We start from the raw sequence: 13,056 nt of genomic DNA, 5'->3' as shown, positions 1-13,056 counted from the left end.
CTCCATCGTCCCTTTCTCTCTCCCACTTACCTTAGGCTCAGTATCAGACTGCACCCGTGGGTTCACCTTGGTACAGTGGTTGAGATGGTACCATGTAGTTCGACCCTCTACTTGGACTGCAGTGGGTGATGCCTTGGTAACCGTGAATGGCCCTCCCCTTCTTGGCTCATTCCACTTTCTTCCGAAAGCCCATACATAAATCTATACTCCAAGTTAAATAGGTCCTTCCTCCTGGTCAGTTTCTGGCTCCTTTTGTTTTTTTCCTGTGTATAGATAGACTTATGTATCATAGTTAGTTGTTGCATGTACAGTTTGAGCTCTACCTCTAACTGTTCCAGATTCAGTCCTTTACATGGGCCTCTCCATTTGGATACCAGCATGGGTCTACTGGTGAGCATTTCATGTGGTGTCAGGTGTGTCATACGGTTAGTCTGCAGGCAGCAACTCATCAGCGCTAATGGCAATGCATTGATTCAATTAAGCTTATTGCTTGCACAGATCTTGTTCAGTTTAGCTTTCAGAGTCCCATTAATTCTTTCTGCCATACCTTGTGACTGGGGATGGTACACACATCCAAATCTCTGCTTTATTCTCAGTCTGCAATACCATTTTGAGAAAAGGCCAATCCTTTATCTGAGCTGATTTCTGTAGGTATACCAAATCTTGGAATTACTTCATTTGTTATAAATTTCACTACAGATTCTGCCCTTAAATTCTAAGATGGTACTGTCTCTACCTATCTGCTAAATATATCAATTACTACTAGCATGTACCTTTTCCCTCTTACCATCTTTATAACGTCCATGTAGTCGATCACCAGGTGTCTGTCTAAATGGCCCTCTGGGCACAGGTACGTGACCTATAGGAGTTGTTATTCCTTTTCTAACATTGTTTTGAGCACATACCTCATACTATGATAAGATGAGATCAACTGAAACCTGTAGATAGGGTGAGAAAAAAAACATATTTTTTAAACTTTTATCATTACTTCCCCCCCACCCACTTTGCACAATGATCTAACCCATGTGCTTCTGAAATGAGGATAGTCAGCAAAGGGGTGGGTGCTACCAACAAGTCTTCTTTGGTGCTCCACAGGTCCTCCAGGTCCTGCTTAGCTTCCCTCTGTCTTCACATTGTTTGTCCTGCTAAAGTTACCTTACCTTGCATTTCAATTATATCCTCCTTTGTGGGTTCTGGATCCAGGCTTACCTGAGGTACGATAACAGCTAAATCACATCCAGAAGCTTTCCTGGCTGCTTTGTTCACAGCCTGATTTCCCTTTGTTCTCATGTAATTTCCCTTCTTCTGTGCCTGACAGCCAGTGCTCTCAGCTTCGTCAATGCTTTTATCAAATCTGAAATTTGCTGATATGAGGTCTCCATTTCTTTTTTTGAAACCTCGGTTTCCATACTGCCCCAAACAAATGACACACCCCATGAGCATATGCTGAATCTATATAAATATCAACTTTCTCACCTTCCATCATTTCGCATGCTACTGTTAAAGCCTTATTTTCTGCTAACTGGGTTGAAAAAGGTTGCGGACAAGCTTCCAATTTAATTGTCCTAAAGCTTGATTGGTCCTGTTGCACTACCGTGAACCCCGCGTGATTTCCATTGTTGTCCCTATAGTAAGCCATCCACAAACTAGTCTTCATCATCTAGTGGACCTGACTATGAGTCCACTCTTAACTTAGCAAATACCATCGCTTTTCCTACACAATCATGGAGTTCTCCATCATAGCCAAATGGGACATAATCAGCTAGACGGCACACAAAATCAATGAACCGGTGCGGACTTGAAAGGCCAACATGGCCTGTTTCCGCTCCGTAAATGGTTATATGGTTATATATGTTACTTGTGGTCTACATTTGTAAAGTTATGTCTGGAAATGTCAATAACATCTGAAATGCTGCTATCCTGGCTAGTGTCAACATGAATTTTCCCTTTTCCAATAGTTCTGCTACCCTTATGGTGTGTGTACAAGATCACAGGTCACAGACTTTGCCTTTTCATTACGTTTAGTATAATGCAGCCAGTCCCTGGTAGCAAGATCCTTGAGCTACTTCATCCAATCTTGTAGTGTAGTATGCTACGGCTGTTTCACTTTCCCTATGCCCGTTTCCTGCGTCAGCACTGCTGCAGCATAGCCCTCCTGTCTGTGACAATACATACAGATGAAAGACCTTCTCGTAGTTTGGTAAGGGTAGGGCTGGGGCTGACTGTAATTCCTGCTTAATGGTGTTAAAAACTGTTTCTGCCTCATTATTCCACTGCAAAACATTTCTCAGGCTTGTGTGCCCTGCTTCCTTCATTATTTTCCTTAATGGCATCACAATTTCAGCATATTCTCCAATCCAATCTATATCCTGCCATTCCCAATAATGTCATCATCTTTCCTACTGTCTGAGGTTTAGAGGCTTTAGTTATTGCTTCAATTTGATCCAGCGCTATTATCTTTGTTCCTTTAGATATTAATTTACCCAAGTATTCTACTTGCTGTTTGCAAAATTACAGCTGCTTTCTAGATACTTTATGACCTCCATATGCCAATCTTTCCAAAAGGGTTAGGGTATCCTGTTTGCACTGTTCCTTACTTTCGGAGCAGACCAACAAATCATCCACATACTGTATCAGTGTACTTGGTATGCCCTCCAAGTCTGCCTTCAACACTTGATTGAAGACTTGCGGCGTGTTTAAATCCCTGTGGCATTCTAGTATAGGTGTACGGGGTACCTCTGTAAGTAAAAGTAAGCAAATACTGACACTGGTCTGCTAAGGGAATACTAAAAAACGCTGAACACAGATCAATTACTGAGAAGCAAGTTGCTTCTGGTGGAATGTTAGTCAGCAGGGTATGTGGATTGGGGATGACTGCTGGCCATGCTCGCACCATCTCATTTACTGCTCATAAGTCGTGTACTAGTCTCCATTTAGACTTATCTGCCTTCAGAACAGGTAGTAGCAGGGTGTTACAGGGACTATCTGTCTCTTTAAGGACCCCTGCTATATTGCAGGCGCTATACCTTCTTCTGCTTCTGGTTTTAGGGGATATTGTGGTCTTCTAGGTGGAATTGTTTCCTGTTTCAATTCTATTTCCACTGGGCTTGCTGATTTTACTCTACTGTATTATGTTGTGACCATAGAAGGGATGGCAGCTCACTCAACCTTTTGTTCTTTTGCTGTTCTCCTTCTTCTCTTAGCAATGGCAGATGTTGCTAGGGAGTTATTTCAACATCCTTTGATGTTCCTACCATGTCTATGTTTACCATTACTTTGTTTTCAGATTTCCATACCTTCGGTGACAGTGCCGACTTGCTTCACCAGGGGCCCCAAGTCTTTGGACTGGTGTTCTTCATTTACAAGCAACGCTACATGGGGTGCAGCTTCTGGTACCCTATACCATTTTTCCAGGAAGGTGTTCCATTTAATTTGTAAGGCTGCCCTGTTTTCCATTTATTATAGCCTCTCCTTTTAGCTGATGCTGGGTGCTTGCCCCCTATGCACCACTGCCCCTCTAATATCTTGCTCTGAGTTTCATCAAAGATCACTGGACAATGTAACTCAGACTTGGGTGGTGTGTGGCCTTGGGTAATATGGCCAACATGCCCTGTTTCCACTTTCTCCAAGTTTCCCAGATTTGATCTTCTATGTCTCCTATCCAAAATATGTTGGCTTTCCTAGCTTCCTGCATCAATTGAGCACTTGTTCTTTCCACGCTCAAACCATTTCTGGTACATTCTAATTTTAATTCTAGTTTTAACAGGGTGTCTCTGTCTAGTAAATTGATCAGAGTCCCTTTAGACACTAATATTGGCAATTCTATTTCTTTGTTACTCGTCCCTAAACATACTGGGGCTGTGTATTGTGTTAACTGTGTTTTTCCCAAGAACCCTACAGTTTTAACAAATTTTCTTGACTTGGGAAGGTGGAAGGTGTATTGTAGTTGCAAACAAGTATATGTGGCTCCAGTGTCCATCATTCATTAGTGTTGATTGCCTTTCCAAAATGACCTTAACCATGGGTTCTTCTTCCACTTCCCATGTTATCATTGGATAATGTCCTTTCCCTTCTGGGTTCTCTGGGCACCCCTAGTATCTCTCATAGGGGTTCACAGGTCCGAATTGGACCTACTGGGGCTGGTCATAGGTTAAAATATTGCTCTCTACCCTTTGATTCCTGTTGAAATGAGTCAGGCCATGGTCTGTGTGGGCAGTCTCTTTTAATGTGTCCTGGATGTATACATTCCCAACACAATCTCTCAGTCTCCCTTTCCACCTGTCTCTTTACTGGCCCTTTTTGCCCATAACCTCTCTGTTCCCATCCTTGGGAGCTCCAGTCCTGTCTGGGCTGTTGTCTAAATTTGTGTGGTCCCTGATAGGGCATCTGCACAAATAACCCCCCCAGAGACATTTATTATTGGCAATGAATTTCTAGCCTTTGTCTGGCTCCACTATAGGACTCGTTATGTGCTAGCATGTCGCTCATTTGGTTGTCACAACTAAGTCTGTTGTTACTGGCAACATCTTCTTTCCTTTTTTGTGCTCTTTCTTTTTAAGCTCTTTGAGCTGCATCTGAGCTAACTTCCTTTGCACCTCTTCCTGCTGTTCTGCCAGTCTCTTTTTATCTTTTTGATATTTTTTGACTGTGTGGACCAGGTAGTCCGTGAACTGTGGGTGGGATATAGATGTCAGTCCCACTACCTCCTCTAGTCTAGTCTTAAATTGAGGGGCATTGCATCCACAACATCAGTTCGGAACATGGTGGTCATTTGCTGGTTACCCTCCACTTCTTGTTCCATTTCATGTTTCCACTTTTTCCAGTCGGTTGTCTAGATAGGCTGCTGGATTTTCTGTGTCCCCCAGTGGGGCCCATTTTAAAGCTTTGGGGTCTGCTTTGTGTGGGTAACAGTTCTTGAGGACTTGCCATACTTGTCTGACTGGATCAAAGCCAACATCATCAATCATTGGATTGTCCACCACTTTTGTTATGCCAGCCATCTCCATCAGTTTCTTAGTTTGGAGGTTCCTATCTCTTTCACCAGTAGAACCTTTAAGTATCCCATAGCTAATAATCATCCCATGGTTTCCTCCTCAAAGGCCCTGATCCATTTTCCTGACCCTTCATGTATGTTGGGCAGGGCATTCCCCCAAGGAACATATTGTGTTTGACCTGTCCTTTTCAATAGTAATGGCATCATTCTCCCTTCTGCTCCCTTTGTTTCCTCTTTAATTTCTAACCTTGTTTCTATTTCTAAGCCTTCCCATCCTGGTCCTCCCCAGATTGCCACCTTCCCTCGTTTTTCCATGTTCCTTCCATGTATCTCTTTCCCCCTCATTTCAGCTTCCATCCCATACCTTGGGTACCTTGAAACTCCAATTTTTCCTGCATTCTCCTATTCCCTTCCTCCTTCTATCTCCCTTTCCAACCCTTTTCTTTCTTCCTCTTTTTCTCTGCAGTCCCTCAGGACCTCTCCTGCCTTGGCGGATTCTTCTTCCCCTTGTGTTGCCCACGAGTCGGTCACTAACCATTTTCATTTATTATCCCCTTCATTTTTCTCACTTCCATTTTTAATTAGCAAGTATTCCTCGAGATCGTTCTCCCTTCTTAGGGCCTGCAACCTCCTAATATCTGCCTCCAATTCTCTTTTTTCCCATTTTTTCCCTTTCCCTCTGTCCTCTCTTCTCTATATTCCCTTGCATCTCTTCTTGTTGTCTCAGATTGTTACTTCTCCCTCTATTTCCACTATTCCTTTTACCATAAGACACTGTTTTAAGTCTTCCAGGCCTAAATAGGGAGTGGGATTTTCAGAGTTCTCTAGGCTTCTTCTCCTGATTCTCCTCCCTTTCTGGCTGTTTTTCACCTTCTTCTTTTGTTATCTTTATTGCCTAGTTCTCCTTCTGCTCTAAAAAGCTTCAATTTCTCTGCCTTCTGCTCTCTCTTTTGTTCTCGTGTTTCAGATTTATAATTCTTGATTAATACTTCCATTTCATCACACATGTCTATGTCAAAAGTTCCTTCCTTTGGCCACTTGATTAACAATTTTTTAGTCCTTTTTTTCCCATTTTTCAGAAGTTTTTATGATATTGTTTTTAGATACTGGGAACTCAGTATTTCAACTGCATTTGCTTTATTCATTGTGCTATTTTCTTATTATTTTTAAAAATATTTTATTTTAGTTTTCGTGCTATTTTATTCAATACAATGAATTAGTTCGACTGTAACTTTTATTTCTGTCCCATCCACTTCTTCACAACCACTGCACTATTTCTCTACATTATTTCTATTTCCTCCCTTATAATCCTAGTTTATCACTCACCAATTCTTTCCGGCTTTGTGTAATTTTATGAAATGTTATCCAATTTGGTCTGATATTTCTAGCCTACCTGATCTGCCCATGCAAACCCCTATACTCTTAGGGTGGTATCCATAGAATGTTTTATCCTGCCTGTATAGACTTCGACTCTCATAGGGTGGTATTCGCAGGATGCCTCATCCATTCTGTTCCAGCCCTGTCTGTACAGACCCTCATGACCTGCGAGGTGGTATCCACAGGGACTTACCAACACCACATGGGGGAAGTTTTACTTCTTTAATCAATTTCTATCTCTTATTCCTACTCATCCCATTGCATAGTTTTCCTGATCAATCCTTTGAGCTTCCTCTCGTTAATTTCTCAATAGATTCTTTGGATCGGAGAGACCCCCTGACTGTCATTTGGTCCTTCTGTTCCCAACAGATCTTTCAGTCTGAATTTAAAGCGAAACCCCTTTACCTTTTTGTGGGTGGCCGACCCTTATCCGTTGGTCCTGAGAAGATCCCTGAGGGGCTGGGAAGCACCCTCCTTTCTGCTGGGTCTCAGTGCCAAATTTGTCGTGGTTCTCTGAAGTCCAAAAACTAGTCAGGTAACACAGAGAATTCTTCACGAAGTTTTAACCTTTATTTCAAGTAAAGGCTGAGGCAATCAGAGAACAGGTCGCTGATTTATTTCCCACTGGACTTAGCATGCATCCTCTTTTTATGTTACATTCCTGACCTTGCTACTCAATCATGTCCCCCATATCTTAGCAGCATATCAATCTAATATTTTGAACCACGTGTTTTATCATAGCTTGCCATCGTTATCTTTAACTCATCCTCCTTATCGGGATATCTACCACTTGTCTCACCATCTCTTGCCACCTTTATCTTTTACTCATTCACCGCGGAATTGACAGTAAAGAGAATATAGTAAGTTGTTCAAAGTAAACATGGTTACATAGTAAATAATGAATGGATACTTCGTACATTGTTTAATGCATGCACAGTAAGAGTAAATAATCCCGTGGTTTCCAGAATAGCCCGGTGTTTTTGGCTCGCTCTGTAGGCCGTGGATCGTGCAGCGTGTCTGGACTGCAGAGGACCTCTCCCCTGCAACAGGAAGGCCATGGCAAGCTGTCACTCACCGCCGTTAGGCTCCGCCCCCTGGCCGAGCCTGCGTCATATCCGGATGGACGGGCGCGTGTTCTCGTCTTTCTGCTCGAAGTTAGCGCGTCGGGGTGTTGGAGGATCGGTGTCCATCGGCCGCAAGCCCGCGGGGTGGGCGCCGCTGCCCCGAGGACCTGGTCATGGCGGCGAGTTCGGGACCTGATGCCCGGCGTTTCGGTCGGTTTGGCGCCGATGGTGCGGGCGGCCCGGGGATGGGGTCGGTGAGGGTTGAGGGCCGCTGCCGCTGGCACCTCGCTGCTGGCGTTCGCGGCCTCCGACAGCGACGGGACCCGCGCCGTCGCTGGGCCCGGGCGGTCGGGCCTGCGCCTCCCGCAGTGCCTGGCATCTGAAGTGGGCGAGGGTGTGAGAATCGCGGCTGATGCAGGTGGTGGCTGGAATGATGCCTCAGGCGTGGTCGTGAAGTGTCTCCAGGCTCCTGGCCCTGCACGTTAACGTGGTTGGGTTGTTTGTCCTAATCTTTTCTTTTCTTTGGCTTGGCTTCGCGGACGAAGATTTATGGAGGGGGTAAAAAGTCCACGTCAGCTGCAGGCTCGTTTGTGGCTGACCAGTCCGAGTCCTAATCTACCAGTAGGAACATTATTAATAATCATTTAAACGATTGAGGAACTAACATGTAGTCTGTCTTTATGAACAGGTCTTTGTTCGCCGGAAGGGAAACGACGTTGTGCTGCTGCTCTGCCAATTATGGCAAAGTCATGGAACAGACCACGAGTACGTGCACATGCAGCTTCATTTTGATCACTAGTTTAAACAATGTTTTCAGTGGGAATTCATCTCAGTGAGGAAAATAGACTTCTGTCCAAAATACAGATTACCCAATGATTAAAATTTATCACTATTCTTGAGTTATCCTTTTACTAAGGAGAAGACTACATGTCCTGCAATTATGAGGGTTATCTGTTTTAAGTAATTAAATCAACAACCTTTGTTTTTATATTGCAATAACACTTTTTTTCTGTTTTATTTCTCACTGCAGGAAGACGAGATTAACAAATAGAGATCTCGTGTAGCTAAGGCAAACCTCAAAGGTAACAAAGCAATAGTTTGCTATAAAACAATTCTTGTCATTGATAAAAGAGAAAAAAAGTAAATTATGAGTTAATTGTTCTATTTTCACAGATAACCTTTAAGAATAAATCAAAATTTCTAATCAATTGCCTGTGGGTGGGGTGGGGGGGAAGGGAAAGGGTTTTACAAATGAGATGTGCATTGCATGAATTGAATATGACTATCATGATCTCAAGGTTAAATACTGGTTGGAGTAAAAGCAATGCTGGAGAAACTCAGCAGGTCAAACTGTGTACTTTGGCAAAGAAAGATACACAACCAATGTTTTGGACCTGAGCCTTTCATCATGGTATGAAAAAATGTAGGGTGGATAAGGGAGGGAGGGCACATCAGCAAGCAGCTGGGTGGCTCTGAATGGAGAGGGAAGGAGGTGGGAGAAATCAATGTTCATGCCATCCAGTTGGAGAGTACCAAGATGGAAAATAAGTGTTTCTACTCCAATCTATGGGTGGTTCTTTTAGTTCCCAATGCCATGTGCTGTGGCATTATTACTCCAGTTCTGTTGAGATTCTATTTTATGCTTCAGTGCTGAGCTGCAGTACATAAAGAGGGATGAATGTACATGTCTGATGATTAGAACCTTTACCACTGCTGTTCACATCATGATTTTCCATGATTATGTTGCAAGACTGAGGACATGTTTTCAAAACAAATAGCCTTCTGTTTTAAAATTCTTACAGACCTTTAATGGCTTTCGTCTATTAGGTTTGGATTGTTGGTCTAATGTTAAGCAACTTGTTTTTGGTTTCATATTTAGATGATCATTGAACTCGAACTACATTTGCCATGCTGATTTGTGTGGCAGTCATCTGTGCCATTAGTTAAAGGTATGTACTCAAGTTCTTGTGAGTTGGCTCAGGAATTTGGCATTTAGGAAAAGTGCCACCAGTATTATCAATTATTAATCTAGAGTTTGAAATGCTGAGGAAAGCTCTAAGTCTAATATAAAGGTTAAATGCTTATGTCTTTTTCAGGTACAATTATACTGCTTCAAATTTCCTGGTATAAAATTATCAAAATGACCACCAGGTGATAAATCACGTTTTTGGTCGCTGATTGAAGTTTACTTTTTCATCTTATTTTTATGGATAATCAAGCTTTATATGATCAGAAAGAAGGGGGTGTTTGAACATGGGTATCGGGGCTGCTATTTATTATTTAAAATAAGTTAGCTGTGATGAGTCTCGCATGCCTTTCTGAGATTATATCTGTAGAAGTATCAGAGGCTGTTAGTGAGCTAACTTTATCAGCTTGCTTTTCTATTTCAATACTAATCAATTTAAAGTAATTTGTTAGGATAATTGTTGGTCTTAACTTGGGTTACTGGGGGCATGGAAATGGTGAAAATCTAAGTTTTCCTTTACTTGGTGTGATGAATGACAATTATCAATATAATTATAATACTGCAGGAAAAATATTTTGTGATCGTGACTAGGTTTATTTCACTTTTCGGGATAACATTGTTCACTGATCTGCTAGTACAAGCCTATTTTAATTCCACATTTTTCAAGAGTTGAGCAGACATTTGTAACCACTGGCTAATTGTGTCATGGCTTTGAAGTCTAGTTTGGCTTTTAGGGAATAAATGTTCAATGTCGATGACATTGGGACAGTCTTTCAAATGTTATTGGCAATTAAAGGCCAATTTTCCCCCAGCTCTTAATTGGAAGTGTCCGTATTTGAAATGTCGAGACTTTTTTATGTTTAAGCTCCCTATTTTATCCTTTGTAGGTTCAGAAAGGTGTGAACCAATGGCTTACCAATATTAAAGCTACCAACACCACCCTCCAGGCTGAATGATCATGTGGTACTGACTTGACCAATCTTGTCTTTTGATAGGTAATTTAATCCTCTTTTTACTTGATGTTCAGTGAATGGAGAAGTTCATGAGTGTCCCATCGATTATGTCACTAACTAAGGATAATCAAGCTTCCATGTGATTGGAAGGAAGGGAGTGTTTAAACATGAGATTTGGAACTGTTATGAATGCTTTGTTTTATCCCCAGCAGTTGTTGGTCTTGGTAACAAAAATTATGTAACCTGTGTGCAATACGCTCAGTGTCTATCTACTATTTAACTGTTAGCTGTGATGAATCTCGCATGCCTTTCTGAGATTATATCTGCGGAAGTATCAGAGGCTGTTACTGAGCTAACTTCTGATCAGCTTGCTTTTTTACATCAGTTTTAATTGTGTCATGCTGGCTTTAATGGAATAAACATCCAAAGTTGTTAACAATGGGGCAATCTTTCAAATGTTATTGCCTTATGATTTGTATTGCATCTTAATATTTAAAGGTTAGTTTTTAAGCATTTTAAAGCTCCCTTTTTCTTCCCTCGCAAGTTTAGGAAGGTGCGAGCAAGCAGATTACCAATATTAAAACTACCAACGCCACTGGCATGGCTGAATCATCATGGTACACGTGACCAATCTTAAATTGGGTAATTGAGTTTTCTTTTTACTTGGGTGATGTTCAGTGAGTAGAAATGTTCATGACTGTCCCATTGATTATATTACGTCACTAACTACCCATCTGACCCTGTAAAGGGCAGGATTATACATCCATTTAAATGAGGGTACAGTCTTAGAATATTTTGCTTTGGGGATGATGGCATATTACCAAACTTTTCATGTTCTGTTTTTATAATTGGAGTATTGTTTTGAAGAAGAGAGCAAGCTTAAAGTTTGTGCAATGAATCAAGATTGAAAAATATTTTTTGCTATGAATTTGACATGATAGAGTAAGATTGTTTTAACATTTCATGAATCTCTTCAGTCTTTTTTCTTCATCTCCACAGACCTTGTTGGCAATGATCCAGTTTGTGTTTAGCAAGTAACTGCTGGGCTATGTGAAAACTTCATTTTCTCTTAAAGAATTGTGGATGAACTGATGAAGTTGTGTACTGTATTGTCAAATCAGAAATAAAGAGCAGATGATCAAATTAAATTTTTTAAACATTTATTATAATTTACTGTAAGTCAAATTACCTTGACAACCCATGGACATATAAGACTACCCCCCCCTTCCCATTTCAGCAGGGAATATTACCTGTATTTACAGGTAAGCATTTAATGTCATTGAAATAGGTAGCTACAGTATAGCTGAAAAGAAACTTGGGAAAAATGCAACTAGGACAAAAGGAAAAATCTTTTTAATAATAATGCTGTAATTTACAAGAGAAAACAAAAGATGCTTCGCTATAACAGAAAACATTTTGTATAACAAACTGCGCAGCCTGCTGTTGGTCCCCCCACTGGTTCACTGCTCCGCTTTGATCTGGGGGGAAGTGGGGCAATGGGATTAGTGACGGGCTGTCAGATGGGGGGGGGGGGGGGGGGCAGTGGGACCAGTGCAAGTACTGACAGCAAGCTGCCAGGAGAGTTTCCCAACAGTCTGCCACCAGCCCCTACACTGATTGCCCCACCCCTGACACCTTGCCACCAGTCCCCAACAATAAATAGCAGTGAGTCACACAGTGACAATGATTACTGGCGGGGTCACCATTATCACCCTAATTTCAACTTTGCAAACAAGACCCAGGGATATTTTGGGGGGAATAAAAGGTGAGTTGTATGCCATCAAATACTGTAATTTGTTTACAACTGGGATCCCATCCTGATTTATTCCCGGACTAACAATTTCATTTCTACAGTCAAACTGGTAAAACTGCATGAAAATTGGCAGGATGGAATCTTACCATTTTTTTCCATAGAATAATGCCCTTCCAAGTGTTCCATTATTTCTATTGTTCCTGGGTTACCAAAGGGCTGGCTGATTTGTATGCCTTTGGATTAACTTGTCTGAGGATTTCAGTGCTTGTCTCTTTGCACTTGCATTATTTAAACTAGTGCATCTGAAGATAACTCAATTCCACATTTCTGTTCTTGTGCTAATTGATCCAGATTGGCCCTTTCTCATGATTTTGAGATCCCTCTGTCCTCTTTATTTTTACAATTCTGTTTTTAGGCATACCTCGCAGACACTATTCTCATTCCCCCTTGTATATATTGGATTTACATTTTGATAGTCCTCTGTGGTGATTTCGGTTATTTAAAAATTGATAATGGACCCAAAATTGTGTGCTCCAAATGTAGATAATTTTGCATGCATGTTTCTCATCTCCATTCCTGAGAAACTTGTTTTAACACTTCCAGATACCTCAGTTCCTCTTACTGTGATCAAAGATTTTAGTGTACTAGCTTAAATTTGTCAGTACAATCCTATTTTTTTCTAATTTTTTTAGAGGCCTGGTGTCTTTCAACCCTCCATGATTAATGTTTCTTTTCTATCTGGCAAAATCCAGGAAATAGCTAGGATATATCCATAGTAAAAAGACAATGGTGGAGAAACTCAGCAGGTCAAACTGTGTCCAAAGATAAATATCCTTCCTTGCAATTACGCATCCTGTATCATAATCTGAATGTCTTGTCACACTGGTGCACTTTGCCTTTTTTTGAGTCCTCAATGTTAATCATGATTGAAATAAACACACCATCAGATC

The 13,056-nt window shown here is 41.4% G+C and overlaps 1 long non-coding RNA gene across 2 annotated transcripts; it reads left to right on the top strand.

The window, feature by feature from the left end:
* Window positions 1-7,478: 7,478 nt before the first annotated feature.
* On the top strand, window positions 7,479-11,501 carry LOC138757708 (uncharacterized). Of its 2 annotated transcripts, none has more exons than XR_011353844.1 (7): window positions 7,479-7,644; window positions 8,123-8,199; window positions 8,465-8,516; window positions 9,314-9,383; window positions 10,288-10,395; window positions 10,903-10,995; window positions 11,353-11,501. It is a non-coding gene; the product is annotated as an uncharacterized lncRNA (long non-coding RNA). The 2 variants fall into 2 exon arrangements; XR_011353843.1 differs by having other exon boundaries at window positions 10,898-10,995.
* The last annotated feature ends 1,555 nt before the right edge of the window (window positions 11,502-13,056 follow it).

The sequence above is a fragment of the Narcine bancroftii genome, chromosome 3 (assembly GCF_036971445.1).
Source record: "Narcine bancroftii isolate sNarBan1 chromosome 3, sNarBan1.hap1, whole genome shotgun sequence".
Classification (NCBI taxonomy): domain Eukaryota; kingdom Metazoa; phylum Chordata; class Chondrichthyes; order Torpediniformes; family Narcinidae; genus Narcine; species Narcine bancroftii.
The sequence above is the reverse complement of the archived record's forward strand: the minus strand, read 5'-3'. Positions and strand labels throughout refer to the sequence as shown.